Source organism: Lissotriton helveticus, chromosome 4_1, assembly GCF_964261635.1.
Source record: "Lissotriton helveticus chromosome 4_1, aLisHel1.1, whole genome shotgun sequence".
Taxonomy (NCBI): domain Eukaryota; kingdom Metazoa; phylum Chordata; class Amphibia; order Caudata; family Salamandridae; genus Lissotriton; species Lissotriton helveticus.
Genome location: NC_136063.1, coordinates 126,657,093 through 126,673,576, shown reverse-complemented (window position 1 = coordinate 126,673,576; position 16,484 = coordinate 126,657,093).

Genomic DNA, 16,484 nt, shown 5'->3' with positions numbered 1-16,484 from the left:
CGGGTTGTTTGCGCTTAACAAAACACAATTAATAATAATAATAATAATAATGGAAGGCATTAATGGACAAACTGGTTAAACCTTATTGTGGGGTTCGGTCAAATTAACATTGGAAAATCCCATTAAAGATAGAGCTATTACTCTGGGAACATGAACGGTATTTTGACATCATCAGAACAAAACTTGCTGCAGAAATTTTTTTGGGGTGATCTGGTGTAGACCTCTTGATTGAACGACTGGTGAGAGAGTGTACGTGTTGCTTCATGTTTTATGTGCTCATTGGAACGGTCTGATTGAAAGATTTATTTGAGAACATAAGAGCCTGATAGTCATACAAGACAGCATTGATTGAGAAACACAGGTTGATAAAATGAAGTCTGCTTAAAATTACCATCAATGAGGCCCTTGATTTGACTCCTTTCATCATTATGAGGGACAGAACCCAATAACTAATTACAATCCGGTATAGTTCTACAATGCAAGTGTTAAAGACTGGTCCGTGGAAACCACATGCAACAAAATAAAGGAATCTCATGATAAACACAAACTGCAACATGATTCAGAAAATAACACGAAGGATTTGAATATCCAGGTTGGGCAGAAGGTTCTTGGGAAAGAATAAGGTACATTTCCTTAGGTGACAAATACACTTTTTTGATCCCATGGAGGTAGTGGGCGTTTTGAGAAATGCAGTGTTGTTAAGTGATGGTAAAATCTGGCATTGCCATGACGTTGTTAGAGGATCTAATGAGAGTTGTAAAATAGTTTATTGTGAAGATAACATTAGGGAATAGAGTGGGACACAACCAATGCAATGAATTATATGAATTCCAACAATCGGGTAGTAAGGTATTCCTGCGCAATGTCTGATGGTTTGGGTGTTTCAAATGTATTTATTTTGCACTATGCTACCAAGGGAGTCCAGACAGCCACCACCCTATACTGCCTGATTGCAATCTGTTACAATTGCATTAATTAAGTCTTTTTTGATTGGTCTCCCTGAGCAAAAAGTATATAATTTTTTCTCATATAAGTTCACAATGCTCATAAGTTAATCAGTTCAAGCAACGACAATTATCCAAATAGAATGTCCGTGGTCTATTTAATTCTTCTTTGATTCTTTTTTCCACATGGACTTGTAAGACAGTTTTCTTCAAGAATGTGTATCTCGTATTTAGGTAACAACACTACAGCCAACATGCATGTTTCGTCTTTGGTACATCCCCAAAAAGACTTCCTCAGGGCTGTGAATACAAAATACAAACAATGCCAAAGTAAGTTACCTCCCCACTCTAGGTGGAAGCTAAACCTAACATCCACCAAGTGGGAGCCATGTGTGAGCCTTATATCCCAAAGGGACACTCTTACGGCACGGAAACTTGGCAACAAAAAACGTGCATAAGTTAAATCCTTGAAAATGAGTCAAAATTGCAGTACTGCGACAATTGGCGCAGTCGTGAGATGAAGGTGCTCATCATTTCTTCTTTGTCCTGACGTGCCTGATGAAACACGTATCTTTCGTAGTCCACATTTCTTTTGTGCACACATTTTTTGTTGAGTGCATCACGCACTTTGTCATAAGTTCCTTTGTCATCCGTCGGTAATTCTTTGATTACCTTGCCGATCTCTTTGCCAACGAGATTGCGAAGTGCAATTAGTTTGTCTCTGTCTCCTGTGACTTTCGACCCTTCTAGGTAATCTTCAAAATCTTCCAGCCACTCCTGCCACCGAGGACCCATACTACCGCCCGCCACCAGAGTCAATGGTTCCGGGGGACGTAGATGTGAGACGATGGGCACGACTGGGGCAGCCGCAGCCGCTGCTGCACTACCTCCGTTACGGGCAGGTGAAGTCGACATGGCTGGACTGAAGTGTTAACGTTGCACTTGTCTTTTGACTAGTGCTTGCTTTTGCACTGTTCAATGCTTGTTATTGCAACCGTCACTTTTTTTTTCACTTGCACTCGCCAATGCTTGTTTTGTACTTGTCAATGCTTGTTTTTGCTTTTTCAATGCTTCTTTTAGCCTCACACTTGGGATGCCTGACTTCAAAATGGCCGCTCATGCACTTCACAGGGATGTCCTTCCCAACCGCCTGACTCTAAGATGGCCACCACATATCACCCACGAGGCTTGAATCTTCATTCATTCTACAGCTCACTCGGTCTCCTTGGACACTCACCGAGGATCTCTTCTCCACACAGCAGGAATTGTGCAGCTCAGCTCCCACTTCCAGGCCACTTTCACCATCCAGGTAGGCCAGGGGCGAGCTCCGGTTTCTTCTGTCCGCCGCGTGCTGTTCCTCACGCATCGGGGGTGAGACCCGATGTCAGTAAATCAGCGCTTTTCTTCCGGCGCCTCCGCGGGGGTCCCTTGCATCTCCGGACGCTCCCCACTCCTTCAGGGCACTTCAGGAGGACTGAGGTGGGCTCTCAGTTCCTTCTCTATTGGCACAGTCTTCAGGGCGCACTCGCGACTTTCTTTTGGCGCGAAGGGTCGCGTCGGGTGCCAGAGAGGCAGCGCTGCACTCACGCTGTTTTGGAGGGGCTCTACACGATCGCCTGATCGTGGAGCAGCTCATTCACCGCTGGCCTAGGGCTGTAGGCGGCGGCTTTGTCGGGGCACACGTGTCCTGCAGACAAAATTTTCTTTTCTTCGTGGTGCCCAGGGACCGGACGCTTCTTCTAGGGTTCTGGGGTGATTATCTTCACATCCCACCCTCGTCGCCAGTTGTCATGTTGTGACTTCAATATCGACATACAAATATATGTTATTTATAGGAGCTTTATTACTTGCTTCCATTCATGTCCCTGTCCCTACTCTAACTGCCCCTTTCCTGTTACTGCTCCTCCTCTTCCTCCAACCCCTAAACTCCTCCCATCCCAACTACTAGAGCGTGTACAACATCACACATAGTAGTCTCTAAGTTGTGTCATTTACTTTGCATGCCAAGGAAATGTTATGCACCACAAAAATAACACAAGAAAACTGGATTAGGAAAAACTGGACAATTTACCACTGAGATCATAAGCGGCAGGACTGCTAGAGGGCAGTGGAGCCAGTTCCACATATCACCTCCCTTACCGATGAGTGATGCATTCCATCGTTCTCCAACAGCAGCAGGTGTAAGAGCAGTGATGGCATGGATGGGGTTACATATGTATTTATGTATATAACTAAAATAAACAGGTTGGGCGACAGCGTACTACTTTGAAAAGATTACGCAAGTGGGTGGAACAGATCATTTGAACATAGCACGTGGAAACAGGTAAAAAAGCAAATAATTACAAACAGAGGTAATGAGGGTATTGCATTATAATGAAAAGAATAAGGTAAGAAATAAAGAGGAGGAAAGAGATAAGTAGCATTTAAATGTATGACATTTATAAGAGTCATAGGGCAGAATTTTCAAGACTTTGCATTGCTGCAAAGTCACGCTAAGTAAAACAAAGGGGCACACAACTTGATAATCCCCACTGGATGGTTGCCCTTAAAGTAGCTCTGATAATGCTTTGTTTTATTCTACTGTACTATGCATTATGGGTAGAAATATTTGGGTCCAGATCTACAAAGACTGTGAGTAAGTAGGAGAAATATTTATTTTTCCTAGCATTTCAGCCATTCTATTTGAGCTGCACTGTACAGCACACATCAAGTGTGTGAAATGTATTCAAGTTTCCTGTACTAAACCTATGCTAGATTCCATGCACACACATATGCACATGGAAGGAGAGCAGCAGGAGGCTATATTCAGTAAAAACGCTCTGCGCTGCTCTTTTGTACTAAAACAACTCAGTGTAGCAACTTTCGTTGCTTCTCTGCGTTGCTCCATTTTGAAATAAATCTATAAACTACAGGTTACAAACATGATCAGCATTGCGTGAAAAGTAATACTAAAAGTGACAGCTGTGAGTAAAAAATTAAATTAATCAGATGAGAGGACACATTTACCAACAGAGAATGGCACGTACTAACTCAGACTATGAAACAGAGACAGTAAAACAATATCTTCATAAAACCCCTTTTCACATTTACAGGATTTTTGGAAGTCCAGAAGAATTGCTCGTCTGCCTCTGGGCCATCCACTGTCCCTGGCCTTGTGGTTATGTGTTGCAGTACAGACCTTTGTAACAGGTTGCCCGCATTTGGGCACAAGAAGATGATGACCTAAACAAAGAGGAATTGTTGTTATGCACCCACTGGAAACTGAGCATAAGCGGTAAGGAGGGCATTGCAGCCTCTCCTCTGCACTTTTTGGGGCCTTTTCACAATGTTAAATCACGTGTAAATCTATTCCTGCACCTTGGCGCAAGTCTCCTCTGGACACACGGAGCTATATTTATGGTGAAAGTGGCAAATCAATTTTTAGGAATTGCTTGGGTACAGATTTATGACTAGTTATAATTCACAAAGCTTACCAGAAGTATGCCCTCAATGCTGCAATATTTTCTTGGTTTACTGTTCTGTTACTGTTTGTATTTAGCTTCAAGAACCTAGCTGCTTACATTCAAATATAGCATTCTTCGGTCCACCTCTTCTTAATGCCAAAGTTGTATTACTGCTGCCTCTCCCATCATGGCTCCTGTCCATTGCTTGTATTTATTTTATTAGTCTTTTTGCAAGTTTCAATCTTCACTGTCAATTGAGCTTTTTCTGGTAGTATAATTGCTTAGTTTCGGCTTCCTTTTAAGGGGGATTGGGCTTGAGTTTTAGGTAAGGCTGAAGAGTTTACATCCTGGCCCCTCACTTCCCTGGCCTTTTATTGGTTCCTGTGTGGGCCACTTACTTTTCCTCTAGTTCTATTTGCTGTAGCATATTTTCCTGCATTGAGTAATGCTTGTTTTTAAATGTTTCCTGCCTGTGAGCATCAAATCGAAGGCAAGGGGGAGGCTCAGCCAGTGACTGCTGTGAATGTAGGCTCCTCTTTCCCTGGCTCCTCTTATGCTGTGCCCCTTTTGTGCCATTTAGCACTCCCTGTCCTCTCCTCTTCAGTGGATGTGGATGTAGTGGTTCCGCTCCCCCACTGGCACTATTATGTTTAATTTTACTGCCTTTGCACTTCAAAGCAAAGGTTCCAGGATGATCAGTGGGTGGCGCTCATGCATGTCACAGTGCTCATCCCCTACCTCCTCTAATGCTACGGGTCCCTTTTGCCACTTAGAGTGCCCCAACCCTTTCTTGGAAACCTAAGAAGCAACTTCACCAGAGAGTAACAGCTCACAGCTGGCACACTGTTCTTACTCATTTAAGCATTCTAAAAATTACCTTAGGCTGCAGTCATATGAAGACACCAAATTCACTTTGTTTTGTCAGGCCTGCTTTCGGGTCCAAGAGGTAGGGGTAAATATTTGCCATCTGTGCTCCAGGCACAAAGCAGATGTGCATTGTTGGCCCAAAACAAATCAACTACCAACAGTTGTTTGATACGGCATACCACGGAGTTTAGAAGACACCGAGGGGCATATTCTCAAGGACTTATTGCCGATGTATCAGCACTTTAGCACCGCAAAAGTGACAATAGATTTATTGCCCTATTCTGAAGCTGCTACAAACTGCTGATAGCGCCAGTTTACCAGCGATAGCAGCCACAAAATACATCGCCAAGGATGAGAGCGACAACTAACGCTAATGATATGCAGAGTATGTGTTCCAGTGTAAAAACACATGAAAACACCACTTCGCAATATTCTGAACAACCAGCCAGATCTGCGATGTGATCCAAAAGCAGGCGATAAGGCGCGTTAGCAGCAGGGATTTAACATCTGCCTTTTACTGATGTTAAGCCGGACAACAACCTCCAGCATGAAAGGGAGCCCAGCCCAGAGCCACATCTGAAGACCAACAAATGTCATGGAGCTACTGATCATGCAGCTCGGAGACTCAAGAGGGCCCCAAAACCCACTGTACACCACCCCTAGGACGCCCCCCCGGACCACCCCCCAGAGCTGCCACCTAGGCAGTGCAGAACTAGGCAGCGGACGTCCTAAAATGCACCAGCCTCAGAGACTCAACGCCAATTAATGCCATTGCCAACTACAGGCTCAAAAAGACAACCATCCTCCGCATCCTGACCCACATTCTTCACAGTCTGACAGTACCAACACAGGGGAGAACCAACATCCCTCTGCAGACAAATCTGCTGGTTGAGCCGCACCTGTTGGCCTCTAGTACCTCCCTACCAACAACTGCCAGAGTCGGAGGAGTCTCACAGCCAGCCCTGTCAAACTTCCTCACACATGTCTGGGATGCATGTCAACAAAAGCAGCCCCTGTATCCGCACCACAAGCTAGTTCAAATTCATAGTGTTCCTAGCAAACAACCCCAATGCCAGCAGTTGATTGATGCCTCTGTGCTCCAGATCCAAGATTGTAGTCACTGAAATGGGAGTGCACCAGGTCATGAAGTCCAGTAGTCAACAGTACTGTAAAAACATTTCTTAATTGCAAATACATAAATCAACAATATACGAAAAGCTCAGCCAACGCGTTCCATTCCCAGCAGTGAACTTTATCGGGGCAAAGTGTGTATTCAATTAAATGCATATGCTGCAGGAACTCCAAAATACAATTCCATATTCCGAAAGTCTGCATTCAGACACCGGTTGGATAAACGGTTATAATAGTCAAGTGTCCGTATAGTCACAAACGTAATCTGGTACAGTGTATTGCACTTGGACAAACCGGAAAGCTTACAGGTATGAATAATCCTGCATCAAAAGACCATAACAGAAGTTTGTGTGGTCTTATTATGCAGGATTTATCATACCTGTAAGCATCACTGCTTGTATCAGCTTGATACCCCTGCACCTTCACTTCCCCCACACTGCGCAGGAACAGCTGGAGCCCAAGCAAGGGAACTACGCCATAGCTGGCTTCCCGCACGTTTTGGGGGTTATTGACTGCACACATGTAATACTTGTGCCCCCTGCCAACACTGCACACAATAACCGCAACAGAAACCACACGCATTCCATCAATGTGCAGGCAAAACTGGACAACCAGGGCCTGTTCACCAATGTCGTTGCAAACTTCCCAGGCAGTGTGCATGATTCCTACATCTTCCGGAAGTCCATCACCAACCAGCCAATTTAGGATGGCACCTATGGAAATACACTGCTCGTTGGTAAGTACCAAATGAACACACCACACACCTCAACTCCACAATCATACAACTCACAACCGTGGGAAGGCACATGATATAAAATCACATACAACATACCAATCAACATGCCCAACTACCAGACACGACGACACAAGCAACTGTGGTAACCGTGGCCAGCCATGTAGACAACCATCCATGGCATGGGACCTGTGCCACACAATTGCAGAATGTGGGGAGAGGTGGGAACCAAGTATGTGCGAAGGAGGCAAGTGACCAAGCAATGAGAAGGTACACAATGCCAAGTGTGGCGGTGATGGGCTGGACAGACTTCAGTATGCTCAGCACAGACATGTCCATGTGGAGATATATTGTTGGTGCTTGTAGTATTGTGGATGCAAACAGGTCACTTCAGGCAGTGTGGAAAACCTTGGACATGTAGCTTTGTCGTCCCCCCTGTAAGTGTGAGCCGAGTGGCCTTGGCGGGCGTATGTCATGAATAAACAGCCCGGGGCTCTGGGCATGGTTCAGTTCCGGGATGACCACCAAAGTGACTACTGGATGTGTCTCTGTGTCCGCCATGTCCTGTCCCTATGCCTACACTCTTGTGGACGACCACCCTAAATGGCCTGATTTACACTGGAGACGAGGTGGGTACGTCCTCGCCAACCCGCGCAAAACTCATCGCATGCAGGGTTGTGTCATCCAGGGCAGTGCCCTCCACCCAGCCACAAGGTGAACGCCATGACCGGTGGTGCCTGCACGATTCTGTGTGCTTGATGCACCCTAGCCATGGTCCCCAGACCAGTCCACCACCCAGCAATGACTGACCGCCCCTGCGCACCCAGGCCTCAATGCTCACCTGCTGCCACCGGCGTGTCTCTAAGAGGGCCCACCACATGCGGGTGCAACATCCTCAGCCGATCGCTGGATTCCACACTACAGGCCCCCAGAGCACCCTGAGGCACTGCACTGCGGAGTCATGTGTGTGCTGACTGTTGCCTTTGGCGTACACTACAGTTCAGCAGGGCTCTCAATTTAAATCAAATCTCGATTGGCAGAACAGCATATCGAGGCCTACGCATCATCGCAGGCTCCATACCCACTAAGCCCTTCAGGTGCCCCATCTTCAGTGCACCCCAAGTCAGGTCCCGTGGTGGTAGGCCCGTGCGGGCCACAGTGCACCGGGTGCCACCAACTCTGTGTCCCGCAAGTCATCGTCCCGTGGGGGCAGGCCCATGCCGGCCTGCAGTGCATCGGGGGCCACCAACCCAGTACGCCACAGGTCATGGACCCTTTATGGTTGAGTATCATGGTGCGGATGCCATCAAGTGACCTCCAGCAGTGGGGAATGTTATGTGGTAGGCCCTTTTATTGGCAGGGTCACATGTCCTGTCATGCCTGTGCTGGATGGGTGTGATGTGGGTGTAAACCTGCCCTCAGGAAGTGACTTTAACATGCTGACAACTAGACCAGTGATCAGCAGATCACTACACGGAAGATCTGGGAAATGTAGCTTAGTCGCCCCCTCTGTAAGCATAAGCAGAGTGGGCTGGGCTGGCGTATGTCAGTCCAGCAAAGGAGTGTAAATAATGAGCCCAGGGCTCTGGGTGTGGTTCAGTTCTATGCTGGATGAGTAAGTAACTAATGTGTGCGTCTCTGTTCTAGTGTCAGCGCCACCTGGACCGCAATTGGCAATGTTGCATCCTGTGACTCAAGTCCCACAGCATGAGCAACATGGACGTAAGGGGGCGTCACTGACCCTACATACATCCATACTTTCATACAGACATGACACATCTGTGTGAATTTGAATTTTTTTTTCACATTCAGTGGAGTTTTGAAGCTGGAGCAGTACAGGGCCTTGCAAACCCCACTTTATATTTTTGCCCCAGCCAGAGTCCTTTAGGGAATGACAAGTTCATCGGAAAAGGAAGAGTTCAGTTTGCAGTCTGATTGCTGTGTCATTTTGTAACCAAACAGAAAATGGCAGTCCATGTCCAGGGTGAGTGTTGCAGAGTGTATCGGGGGACAGTGGAAGGTGATGATGCAGAGGGCAGAACCAAGCAGACACAGGCCATATGGCAGAGATGAATGCTTCAGCTTCCTTCCTACCTCTAAGGCAGAATCATCCGTATCTTCGCCCTCAGATGTATCATGTGCCTCACATGTGGGTGGTGTTGATTTGTCTGCATCACTGTGTGGCAGTGACACATCAGTGGCCGGAGGTGAATTGTCTGTAGCACTGTGTGTCACGGACACTTTAGGGGGCGGAGATGTGGATGGAGTAGTAGCAGCAGCATTCATCCGCTCCAGGTCTTGTTGCAGCAATGCCATAATGAGGGTCTGCAGGGCATGGCATGGAAGAACCAAGAACCCAGCTACCTCTCACTGGTGTGCAGCTGTGGCAGCCATTCTTTACACCTGTGTCTGCTCCATGTTCTCCATGATCCTCCGCATATGTCCCAACTCCCGGATGACATCGCTGGAGCCACTCTGACTAGACAGTTGTTCTTGTCTCAGAGTCAGGACTTCAGCGATGTCAGCCATGGATTGTTGGAGAGCATGGAGTGGACTGTGGGTGTCCGTAGAGACTGAGAGTGGTCCCTGATGTTACTTAGACATCCACGTATGGCATCTAGTTTGGCTGCCATGAGGTCGAGCCCCACCCGCACCTGATCAGCCATCTTCTCCTTGCACCCCAACACACAGCGTTGGAAGGCCATGTGATGTTCGTTGGGGTCCTGGGAGACAGCCCTGGTGGTGGGTGCTTCCTGTTGTGTGGTCTGTGCAGGGGATGACATCTCCTTGATGCAGCTTGGCTTCCCTGCTCCTAGAAGTGGTGTGCCGAATCTATGCATGAGCTCTTGGAAGGTATCGTTGTCAAATGAATGGAGGTCCTCTTTTTCATCAGTGAAGAGATGTTCGGTCTGCTCTGCAGGAAGTGTTGATTTTCCCTCTGCAATGTGAAGGGGAGATGCAGTTTAACATTGTGTTAACATGTATGTTGAGGCATTGTACAACTTTATATACAGACTGCGTGACAATGTACATTGTGACTGTTTGGGAGAAGCTGCCTGTTTGATGTGGGATAGTGGACATTTTGACAACATCACGGATGTGTGTTTATACTTGTACACTATCATCTCATATTTCCCTGCTATGCCAAATGTGATTGGCCAGTTTCAACACACAAGCAGCACCAGTTGTGTCCTCTGTTCTGTTGTGAACATGTTGCAGTTTGTACCACATTATTGTCAATGTTGATGTCCTCTGAATGATATGTGTGTGTGCTGCATTTTGGGTGAGTCGCCCCTTCAGCTCTGATTTGGCTTTCCCTTATCCCTTTCAGGTGGTGTGACTTTGACTTCTGTGCTTATACAGTGCTGAGATGTTGCATACTTGGGTCATTTGAGCTCTTGGTGAGAGTTGGGAGTCTGGGGCATGGTTTGTCCACAGAGGTGTTGTTGACGCCAGGGGTTGTTTGTGCCTGTGGATGTGTCAGAGTGTGACCTGTTCATTTACCGATGAGGTCCACAGTGTCATGGCGTGCAATATGTCATGATATATTGACTGCAGCTATGTTATTCATCATGCAGTGTCACTTGCATTGTCAGTGTGGCTCACAGACACACCGCTTTGCTGGGTTTGGCACATGTACATGGGTTTGTTGTAAAATTGGTGATGTGTGGAAAGGGCCCCCACCGGGCACATAGTCTACGAGGGCCTACCTACTGTTTCTAGGTGTGCTGCAGTGTGCCAATCGGATCAGGGACATGATCCTGAGTCACTGTGGGTGTGCACTGTGCTATACTTAATTGTGCATGTGTGCCCTTGTGCCCATCTCCCACGTCCCCCAGTCCCTGATCGTTACTCACCCTGTTGCTGTTGTGTCAGTTCATGTTGAGCAGTGTCTGGTCCCCCAACTCCTGCCACCATCTCCACACTGATGACTGTGGACACCATTTCCTCCATCTCATCCAGCTCCTCCTGTGGCGCTGGACTCTCACCTCCAGCCTGCATTGCTGCCTTCTGGTTGTTGATGAGTTTCTGCTTGGTTTTGCGCTAAACATCATTCCAGCGCCTCTTGACCTCTTCCATTGTCCTCCTCAGCACTCTGACTGCATTCACCATGTCCACGATGGACTGCCATATAACATTTTTTGTTGCCAATGACACATTGGAGGTGACTAACAGTAGTTGATGGTGTTCTATCTCCTCCGTTATCAGGATCCTGTTTTCCTGCGGACTGAACGGCGTCTTCCTCTTCTTCTTCTTCTTGCCCTGCCATAACCCCGTGGTACCAGGCTGGTCCTCCATGGAGCTTGTGGGGTTCTGGTTGTCCTCTGTACTTGTTTCGGCTACCTCCATTGTGCGTTGCAGTTGTTTTGATTTGGTATGTGGTTTTTTTCTGCTTTTATAGTGATTTTGCCTGCCTGACGTGTGTGAATTGCAGGCCTGGCGCAGCTTATCACTGATTTTTTTATCGAGGTTGGACCCATCGCCACTTTTTTCATGTTCGACTTTGAATTTTTATCACAATCACAGTAACTTTATCATGGACATTTGACGCGATATCGGGAGACTATCGCATGTTACCGTCGTATTGTGATTACAACGTTTACACAGCGTTATTTTCCAGCTAAAGACGGCGATATGAATATTGCATTTACCTACTTTGGCGAGGATTATAGCACATTCTTGAGAATATCCCCCAAAGTACGCTAAAAAATCTGAAAACTGCAGCCTACAGTCATAAGCATCAGTCATAATCATCAGGCGGCTTGAGAACATTTACTCACAGCATTTTTTCTTTTATTTGGATCGAAGATTAAGGTGAACTTTTGGTGTTATCTGCAGAAGCAGCTGCATTCCTTAGTGCTGCCTCGTGCACAGGTCATTGCTGTTTAGGTACCAATAACAGTTAAGAAGTCTTTAAAAGTATATCAGCCAGTGGAGGGTCCAGCACAGTCTCTGCGAGTGCCTCCTCGGTCTGTTTGTCATGTACAGTATGTGAGAGCACCGCGTCTGACTCTGTGTCATGTACAGTCTATGAGAGTGCCACCTCCAACTGTGTGAGGTGTATAGTCTGTGAGAGTGCAGCCTCTGACTCTGTGTCAAGTACAGTCTGTAAGAATGTTCTCTGCCTGTTTTGCATGTGTAAATGCAAAAAGAACAATTGATGGACAGAATGCTGAACAATGTCATACATTCACACCAGTACAGAGATATGGCCTAAATCCTTTTTTTTTCTGCTCCCCATGCCATTCCAGTTTAGACCCAGCCATGTGTAAATCAGTCTTGATGCTGTTGCCCATGGGAAAAGTCCAGCCCGACATGCCAAGGCAGGTCCATCCTGGACTGGAAACAAGCCTCCTAGGACTAAATTCCGGGTTCCACCCGTCATCAGACAGGCAAGCTTAACTCCTGTGGCATGGAGAGCACTGGACCAACATCTGGGCATACCCGTCCTACTAGGGGTGACAAATGCAAAAAGAGACTAAATCCATAGTTTTTTGCTCCCCATGCCATTCCAGTTTAGACCCAGCCATGGGCAAATCAGTCTTCACCCTGTTCCCCAAGGAAACAGTCCAGCCCGAACTGCAAGACAGATCCTCCCTGGCCTGAAAAAGAGCCTCCTATGACCGTTTCCGGGGTTTCACCACTTATCAGCGAGGCAAGCTTAACTCCAGTGGCATAGAGAGCACGGGACTCACGCCTGGGCATACCCGCACCACTAGGGGTGACAAATGCAAAAAGAACATTTGAGGGACAGAATGCTGAATAATGTCATACATTCGCTCCAGTACAGAGAACAGGCCTAAATCCTTTACATTTTTGCTCCCTGTGCCATTCCAGTTTAGACCCAGCAATATGCAAATCAGTCTTGACGCTGTTGTCCATGGGAACACACCAGTCTGAACTGCCAAGCCAGGAGTTCTCTGGACTGAAAATAAGCCACCTAGGACCGGTTTCGGGGTTTCACCCCTTATCAGAAAGGCAAGTTAACTCCAGTGGCATGGAGAGCATGGGGCCCACGTCTGGGCATACACGTCCTACTAGGAATGACGAATGCAAAAAGAACAATTGATGGACAGAAGCTGAACAATGTCATACATCCACCCCAGTAGAGAGATCTGGGTCTAAATCCATTGTTTTTTTGCTCCCCACACCACTCCAGTTTAGACAGTGCCATATGCAAATCAGTTGCCCATGGTAACAGTCCAGCCCGAACTGCCAAGCCAGGTCCTCCTTGGACTAGAAATAATCCTTCTAGGACTGAATTTGGGGTATCATCCCTTATCAGTGAGGAAAGCTTAACTCCAGTGGCATGGAGAGCACTGGACCCACATCCCACTAGGGGTGACAAATTCAAAAAGAATAATTGAGGGACGAAATGTTGAACAAGGACATACATTCACCCCAGTACAGAGAACTGGGCCTAAATCCTTCATTTTTTGCTCTCTGCGCCATTCCAGTTTAGACCCAGCCATATGCAAATCAGTTTTGACTATGTTGCGCATGGGAACACTCCAGCCCGAACTGCCAAGCGAGGTTGTCTCTGGATTGAAAACAAGCCTCCTAGGACCAGTTTTGGGGTTTCACCCCTCATCAGCCAGGATAGCTTAACTCCAGTGGCATGGAGAGCACGGGACCAACGTCTGGGCATACCCGTCGTACTAGGGGTGACAAATGCAAAAAGAACAATTGACGGACAGAAGCTGAACAATCTCATACATTCATCCCAGTAAAGAGATCTGGGCCTAAATCCATTGTTTTTGCTCCCCACGCCACTCCAGTTTAGACCCTGCCATATGCAAATCAGTCTTGACGCTGTTGCCCATGGAAACAATTTATTTATTTATTTATTTATTTATGACATTTGATTAAGCGCGAACAAATGCCCTTGGGCGTCTCGGCGCTGCCACTTCTGCAAACAATTCTCCAACTGATTTTTGTGAGGTTTACTGATTAAACAGCCAAGTTTTTAGCTGTTTACGAAATGACCAGAGAGAGTGACTGGTCCTGATTGACTGAGGTAAGGTATTCCACAATTTTGGAGTCGTGACCAAGAACCGGCGATCTCCCCAAGAAACGGTCTTACTCCGAGGCACCACTTTGACCATCTTGCAGCCACCTTTTGGAACTCGCTCCCGTTTTCTTTAAAAGTGAGCGTAGACCTTCTTAGTTTTAGACACTCTCTCAAGACACGGCTGTTTAATCAGGCTTATTGCTGAGTATTACTCTGTGTTATGTTCTCTTCGATAGCACCATGAATCCCTTGGGCGTACGAGCGCTTAATAAATAAATATTAACATAACATAACATAACATAGGTCGTTAAGAGTAGTGGATCGCAGTGATCTGGGGAGGCAGTAGGGAATCAAATGTTCTTCAATAAAATGAGGTCCCTGCTTATGCAGGGCCTTATAAACGATACACAGGATTTTAAACTTGATCCGGCTTGTGATAGGGAGCCAGTGATAGTTTCTGATTGTATCAGCCGCAGACTTATGTTTAGGAATTCTGGCAAGAAGTCTTGCTGCCGCATTTTGTATGGTCTGCATTTTGTTGATTACCCTTTTCTGTGCATTGGCAAAGAGGCCGTTACAATAGTCCAATGAGGACAACACTAGGGAGCTTATCAGGGTTTTACCGGCACTATCGGGAAGGAAGGGAATGATTTTCTTTACTAGGCGCAGTTTATGAAAGGCTGTGGACGCTAACTGGTTGGCATGAGGTTCCGAAAGACGTGGACCACCAAGCGGGGGACCAAATTGGGGTTAGTTGTCCAAATATGACAACCTCCGTCTTCTCAGAATTAAGGGGCATATTATCAAGGGGGTTTATCTCCGCTTTTTTGGCTTTAAAAGCCAAGAAAGCGGAGATAAAATTATCTCCCTATTACCTAGCTGTCGCTAACACCAGTTAGCGACCGCTAGTAGGAGATAGCGACCATCTTGGGCCCCACTTTGTATGTCAGTGATTTTTATCACTAATGACATGCAAAGTGGGCGTGCCAAGATGTTAGCGACTGGAAACAGTGGCTAACATCGCTATCTCCTATTACCAACTTTTGGAGATATTCGCGCTAAGCGCGAATATCTCCAAAAACTAACACCTGCCCTGAGCAGTTCTTAGCCATGTTATCCAATGGGAGGTGGATAACATGGCTAAGAGCATTAGCTCGGTAATGCATGAATATCGCGGACTTTTCAGCGATATTCATGCATTGCGGCCGTTTTTTATCGCATTTGCGATAAACCTTGATAATAGCAAGGTTTATCTGCGATAATTTCTGACGATGCTTAGCGGTAAAAAATTCGTTGCTAAGCATCGTTAGCGATAAATATCGCTTAACGTTGGTAATATGCCCCTAAGTTTTAGACAATTGGAGGCCATCCAGTCTCCGATTGCCAGCATACCTTCTTTAAAGCTCTCGACCACCCTTTCACCATTATTTTTGATGGCCAGGACTAACTGCGTGTCATCTGCATATGAAGTTAGGCTCATCCCATGCGCTCTGATGAGTTTAACTAGGTCCGACACGTAGATATTAAAAAGTGTCGGACTCAGGGATGAGCCTTGTGGGACCCCACATGGCAGAGACAGATTAGTCGATTGAAACGTTCCCAGGGTGACGGCCTGAGTTCTTCCTGACAAAAAAGAGGCCAATAAGTCTTTGGCTGCGTGTTGAATGCCCATATTTTCGACACAATCAACCAAGATCGAATGGTCGACCGTGTTGAAAGCTGCAGATAGATCTAGTAGCACTAGTACTGCTGTTCCTCCTTGATCTCGGATGACTCTGATGTCATCCGCGGCTTTGATCAAGGCAGTTTTGGTGCCATGGAACTTACGGAACCCGAATTGGGTACTATCCAATTGATGATGTTCCTCGATGAATTCAGATAACTGCGAATTCATCGCTTTTTCTACAACTTTTGCCAAGAATGGGAGAATGGCTATCGGTCGGTAGTTTTTCAACTCATCCTTATCTAGATGTGTTTTTTTTAGGATTGGTTTTAGGAGAGTTTTTTTGAGTGTGTCCGGATAGATCCCTGATCTAAACATAGAGTTACAGATTTGAGTGATGACAGTTATCAAGGAGTCCATAACCGGGGGAAGAATTTTAAAAGGGCATGGGTCTAAGGCTGATCCAGATCTGATGGTACTGATAATGTCAGCTGTTTGGGCCTCTGTAATGTCTCTGAATTGGGTGAATAAGGAGACAGGGGGTCTCGAGTTTGTAGTATATGTAGGATTATTAGTATTGGAGGAGAAAGCTGAATAGATATCATTAACCTTCGTGAAGAAAAAATTAGCCAATGCATCACAAAGGAATTGAGAGGGAGGGGGGTTTAAATCGGGGGAATTCCCAGCTAGC